A 7,078-nucleotide genomic window follows, 5' to 3' on the forward strand; every position below is an offset into this window, starting at 1 on the left:
AAGACGCGCCCCCAACAATCAGACCTCATTTTCCCTCATAAAAAGAAGATCAGTGCAGGCCCATGACCACATGATCACATTAGCGAAGCCCTTTCTTATGGAAACAGGCCAGGTTTATAGCGAGGGGTGAGATTTCGGGGATTGGTCAATCACTGAAACAGAAAGTTTTTGTTCCAAGACTTTGGGTTGAGTTAATATGGATTTTTCAAGGCCACGGTCTTTGTTTTGCAGCTGCACACGTTAGCCAGTATTTTTTATCAATTAGTATTTTCTTTGCAACTTAGGGCCTGATTTGTGATGGGATGAATGCATAAGACAGATTTATCCCTGAGGTTTGATTTTAGCTTAATGATTTGAAGCCCAGCGTCAGCATCTCTGCTTCCCATCAGCAGCTCACCTGGTGTACAGGTTAACCTGCTCCTGTCTTCATCACCTTTCTAAAACTCCTAAAACTCTTTGCCTTAAGAGAAACGGAACAGTGTGATCATGTACAAACATCCTTGATGACTACTATTGCCACATAATCTCTCTTTTTATGCACTTCAGTCAGAAAACTCACATTCAAATGTTTATTGCAGCAGTAGAACAGGTTAATGTTTGGCGCCTAGGCTCCGACTCAGTCACTCCCCCGATATGATTACACAGATATGGTGGGAGTGACGAGCATATATTTGTTACACCCCGTCGGAGCCTATAGGTAGCTGCTGGGGTGGTGGAGGGGCTGAAGCAACTGGTAGCGATACTGCAGCAGCAGTGTGAGCAAAGGGATTGATGGGAAATGTCTCTCTGTTTAAATAAGCTGCATAATAAGGTGGGCGTGTATGATAGATGATTATGGAGAACGAGGTATGTCACATGATGTGTGTCACATGATTGGAGCAGCGCAGCTCGAGTTGGCTGCCTGAACTAGCTCGCAGGGTTCGCTTCATTTGCTTGAATGAACAAGTTGAAAAGGAAACCTGTGGACAAAATTCCATCAGAATCATCTCAGTAGCTCAGGGAAGTGAGTTTGTGGTGCTACTGCCGCTAAGTCCGCTATTCAAACTTATAGAGGGAAGAAAGAATCCGACTAAACTGTTTTGCTGTTGAGTTCTATGGAACATTTTGTTCAGTTTTACTGGAGAGCACTCCAGTGGCTTGGGTGTTGACTTCAGTCCAGTATCATGACCATGGACCTTGTAATTCACAAGACTCACAATCCTACCACCAGACAAAAGTAATAAAACCTGACAAATTTGGGTAAAACCCCAGATCATAATTTGATCTAATCACATTTCCCCCCTCTCCCTACCCCACCCTTTGTTTTCAAGGGTTATCTTGCCCCTTAAAACTTAGTTACAAGGATAAGTGGTTGTAATCTTCCCCTACGAATTGAGACAGCACTCAAACAAGCCATTACATCATCAGTAGTCGTCACGAAAACCGGACACATCATCAGTAGTCATCGACGTAAACGGACGCCACAAAAAGTTTTGACTGGGATATCAGTACGCAAGTAATTTGTTTTTAAGGTTGTTGTGAAAAAATGACCATAATACAATGAAATGGTGTTAAACTACGATTACATTCACTATCGTAATTTTTAAATCCTTATTAATGGAGAAAATACTACATATGTGCATCTCTCTGACAGCCTGCTGGTGATTTGCAAGGCATTGTGGGGAATTCTCATAGCCCTCAGAATGAAGTGTGGGTCTGAAAAATCTCTATTTCGAGTGCTGTCCCGCCCTAACACTTGGCCCTCCCTCTTCATCCTCACAAATATCGGGACAGCCTTCCCCTACACGTGAACACACACAACAGAGGGGAAGGGGTGAAATGGGATTTTTGGGAGTGTTTATTATTCAATGTCAACTTGATTGTTTCTGCGATATCTGTAAATCTGACATCATTTACAGACTAGCAGGCTGGACAGGTCACTGTGAGCTTGAAATGGGTGCTTTCTTCTTAGTTATACGTTTACTTTAAGATCGAATTATACAATTATGTGCTGTCTTATTGTTGTGGATGCCTATAAAATTTATGCTTAAGAGAATTCAGAGTAATTCATATTGGGATTTTCTTTTTGCGTTATTTTGTCCAAACTTGAAAAAAAGAAAAAACACTCTTCATAACAACACAGCACCTGATGATAAAAGGATTTCCTCTGCTAAAAGTTTATTTTATGTTTTGCAACACTTTTTAACCTTAAATTTAAAACACAGTTGACTTTAGTTGACCTTTTGTAGTTCTGCTTGTGGAGGGGAGGGGGCTGGGAGAGCACCTCCAGCTGCACCAGAGGATCAACCAGCGCAGGTGAGAGCTGTTAGCTGATTGATCCTCAGGTTTAAAAGGCAGCAGTGGAGCTGCCTCAGGGACACATGCTGGACTGAGATGCACAGACAGAGACAGAGAGATGTATTTTGTGTTGCGTGTTTTGAGTTGCATGTATTGTGTTGCGTGTTTTGAGTTGCATGTTATGAGTTTAGTTGAGTGATCAGTAAAGATGCTGCAAAGCAACACTTACGTCCCTGGCTGTGTGTGGGAGAGCCCCATGGCATGGTCGACTGCCACACTGTTGTTTGTCCTGTTTCATACAGTCTCAAGACTGAAGTGGAAAACATTTAAAAATCCAATGGGTTCCTATCGTGGAATTTATTGCACTGCATGATCCTGTTTCAAAATGTTTATCCCACTCCACCAAATGTATTTCAATCCACATTTGCTCAGTTGTCTACATTTCGTTTATTTGTTAAATGTACTTTGCTAAATGTAAACCCAACTATGTAACATTGGGATGGAGTACCACCTTTTCATAAGCACACAAAAAGCTGTGTTCAAAGATTCTTATTATATTTGTCAAGAAAAGACGGTGTGTGTGTGATCCACTACCATGTTGGAAACAAGCAGGAGGGAGGGATGAGAGGTTGGAGGGGAAATCAATAGCTCCTCTGAGCACATCGCCTGACATAACCTTGTCAGATCTGGGCAAGGATACACTAGGACGTTAATGGGAAGGAGGAGGGGGTGCACTGTAAAATGTAAATAAAAATACAATGTATGTATTTGAAGCAGAAAGTCTGGAATTTATCTTTTCTACTGCTCATGAAGAAACGTCTTCTTTTTAATGACCACATTAAACATAAATCCTGCAGGGTCTTCTGGCAAAAGGATTTATGCTGCCCTGGAAAAATTGTCCCTTTGTCTCTCCACCATCTGCCACAGCCTAAAAAGCTCAGAGCTTGATCTGTGTTCCCTCTGAGAAGCATTAGCGTCTTCCACTGTGAATCATTCTAACACGCTTCCCCTCAAACTTATGCAAAACAATTAACATGTGAACAAGGTGTGCAGTCCTGTGTATCAAACTGTATACTTCCGTTAGTACACGTACATGGAGTACACTGTGTACACCGTATACTCACTCAAATAATGCATGGATTTAGATAGGGTGCTGTTGTCCTGAATCAAACATTGCTGTTGTGCATTCAGTTTAAATGAAAATAAAAAAATAAGCATAAGTTGACCACAAATGTTTACCACCAAACTCTCTGCAGGCTGCTTTGCTCACTCCACCTAAAAATGAATTTTACACTTTTTTGTGCGTGCCTCTGCGTTTCACTGGTACCTCCATTAACAAATGTATACAGCCAAGATGGTGACTGTTGAGGAAAAGAATTGTTCGTTGTTTCACACTTTGGTCTCATACTTTAAAGACAATTATGCACTGAAAATAGTAAGTGCATGAATGGAAGAAGGCTACTAAAATTCAGGCACAGCTCATGTCTTGTCCTGTGTTTGGTTAAATAAACTAGTAGCCTTAAAACTGACGTCACTCTACTACTCCCTATTGCTTTGTCACACAAACACACACTACATCACAACCCTGCACACAGTTTACAGTCCTACTGGTCAAGGATCTGATGTTACTCACATGCCTGCTCAGACAGCACCACATGGGGGATTTGGGCCAAAATCTTGATCGAGGTGAAAGGTGAATTAAGGCCATCAAACTGTCTACACGCATCATGTGCTGTGGGTTGGGGACAGTACAAGCTTGTATACAAGTTTGCACTCCCTCAGAAGGTTAACTCGGAGGCTTTAGAAGGCAAATCAGGTCAGCCATGTGACCAGGGTGCAGGCAGCAGTCTGGCGTCTGACATGCACACACACACACACACACACACACACGCGCACACACACACACACGCGCGCACACACGCACACATACTCTTTGCTGCTCTCCTTTTGTGTCTCTCTTTCTTTCTTTATACCTACACTACCTTCTTGGAGGACATCATTATGCTGCAGGATCCATCTTTTCCATTGACGGGACCATGCAAAATACATGGCGCTTGTCTTGTCTTAATGTATTGCTATGGAAGCAGAGGAGACCAGTTTAATGACCACATGGCTTCATTATTTGAAATATTAATGCAATTCCCCTCCTTTGTGTCTCATTCACATTAAGCAGCAGACCAGTGCCCTGGAGTAGGACTTCAAGGAATAAGGCCATTTACTGAAACTTCTCCAACTTTCTTATGTGGGTCAATAAATTCTGGTGATTGTCATGATTTTACAAGTATCACCATGCAAAATTATTGTATACTTTTAATTAGCTTTTACAGTTTCTGTCCTCAGTCACCACCAACTAATACTGGTGCGTAACGTGAATGTGTGATTTATGTTGCATTGTGCTGGTTTTAGACAGACACTGAACTCTGGATAATCTCCTGAAATGACCCAGAGGGGCTGTATGTGAAAATGCAAATGTCTGACTCCGTTGCTGCGGACGCTCTCTGGACTTTCTGGCCCCTTGTAAAAACTTTTTTTTCTAAGAGGAGCAATTCGGGGTTCAGCATCTTGCCCAAGGACACTTCGGCATGCAGATGGGGAAGACTGGAATCGAACAGTAGCCCTTCTGGTTGGAGTATGACCTCTCTACCCCTCAGCCACAGCCGCCCCACAAACAGGGACATATGTCAACTTGGAGAGACAATGAGATTCAAGATCTTTTGGTGCTAAGGGTCGATGTGATGTAAAAACATGTGATCTCTACAGCAGAGTTCGTATCTCCTGCTGCACCTCCACTGAATGCTCAGAATATTTTCTGAGAATCTCCTGCTGTGCTCTTCATGTGTTAAAGTTAACCTCTGGAGAAAATCCAGACCCCTTTGTGCGGACATTTTCCAGAGAAACACAGACAGCAAGTAGAATAACTCTCACATCAAAAGTCAGCTTTTTTACATTGGTTTCATCCTCCCTTCTTTTTAGAGTCTCATCTCTTAACGCTTCTATTCCTCTCCTTCTTTCCTGAGGTCCACCCTCCACTTTTTCACTTCTTTGTCTTCCTTCCTCTGTCTTGGCGTCCACAATCTCATCATCTTTCTTTCTCCTTTAAGTCTTTTACACTTTTCCTAGTCTCATTACCTCTCCCTCTCCTTTCTCTTCACTCATGTTGCTTTGCTGCCCCTGCTTCTCCCACTTCTCCTTGTTTCCACCACAGCTCCTCATGCCTCTGCCCATCGCTCTCTCTTCTCCTCCTCACCTACACCTCTCCCATCTCTCTGCCTCATCTCCTTTCACCCCTTTCCTGTCCTTTCTTTCTTCCTGCTCTCCTCACACCTCGTGACCTTCTGCCATTTTTCTTTTCCTCCTCATTTCCTTTCCCTCGCCAGAGAATCAATTTCTGCCCCAGGCACAGCCGACGCCCTCTTCGCTGCCGCACACAGACACACACCTGCTCGCACTTGAACGCAAATAAGAATATGAAACACACCAACACAGATCGTCATAGGCAGTCAGATACACACATCCTGGTGCAAACTCAAGCCCTCTCTCTCTCTCTCTCTCACACACACACACACACACACACTATCCCACCATCCCCTCGTTGTGGTCAGGCGACTGGAGCTGACCTTTTCACTGATTCCCGTTATTAGAGAAACTGACATTCAAACCTCCCCAGCCCACAGGACAGTGAGACCACTCCTGAACCATGCACACATGCAACGTGTTGAGCTGAGGTTTTTTTCCAAATCTGGCAAACCAATCATTTCTCCTCATAAATGGCTTATTACCATCTTTAAATCATGAGTAAATTATGTAGTAATCATTGATAAATGCACAAGTTACATCTTAATAACCCTGCCCTATTAGACACTGGTATGTATATTTCTTCATAAAACGAACTTTTTGAGAATACATGTTTTTCCATCCCATTGTAATTTCTGTTTTAAAAAACTGTCAGTGTGGAAATAAACATGATAAAGATTTATGATCTTGTATTGTTTTAGATCAGTAAGATCGGTGGGCAAACAACTCAACACTTTCAACTCTAAATTACTGTTCCTAAAATATCAACAGTGGAAAATGTGCTGGGTGCTTAACTCTCAGGCTGATTACAGCCATGTTTGGGTTTGGAGGTGGAACCATCCCCACATCACATGCACACATTTTTGTGTGTGTTGAAATAACAACACAAGGCAAAGCAAGACCAGTTTTGAAATGAAGTACTTAACATAAAAGTTCAAATCAAAGAGCATTGCATTATCATATGATATGTATATTAGTATAGTAGGGAGTTGTGCTTTTTTAAAAGGGGAACCACCAGATTTACACACAAGGACCAATTTTCAAATCACATTGAGCTGTGAAAACTGAAAGAACTCAAGTTAAAAATTGGATTGTGGAAAATGAAGCCTCCATTGTAAATGTGTTCAGATTATCTGCTGCTTTGAGCTTGGCCTTTGTTTTTATTAATGTGTCTCTGGAGAGTAGGATTACTCTCTGCGAGTACAAAGAAAATAAGAAGGGGGTCCTACTGAATTGTATTCAAAGAGATGCAACAGATTCAAACGGATAGTGATGCAGAAAATGCGATGGATGTCGTGAATTTATTTGAAAATATACTGGGGCTGGCATACTGCTTTTGTGATTGATTTTAATTTTGAATCACTTTTAAGAAGCCAAAAATATGTTTTCAAGTTATTGTAACTATCATGTGGATACAGCGCATGTTTGCTTTTAGAAAATAACCTAAGAATTTAGATTCTGTTTGTGGTGCTGTTAGCCTCTGCAGGCCAATGGGGTGGGGTAACCA

Source organism: Paralichthys olivaceus, chromosome 14, assembly GCF_024713975.1.
Source record: "Paralichthys olivaceus isolate ysfri-2021 chromosome 14, ASM2471397v2, whole genome shotgun sequence".
Classification (NCBI taxonomy): Eukaryota; Metazoa; Chordata; class Actinopteri; order Pleuronectiformes; family Paralichthyidae; genus Paralichthys; species Paralichthys olivaceus.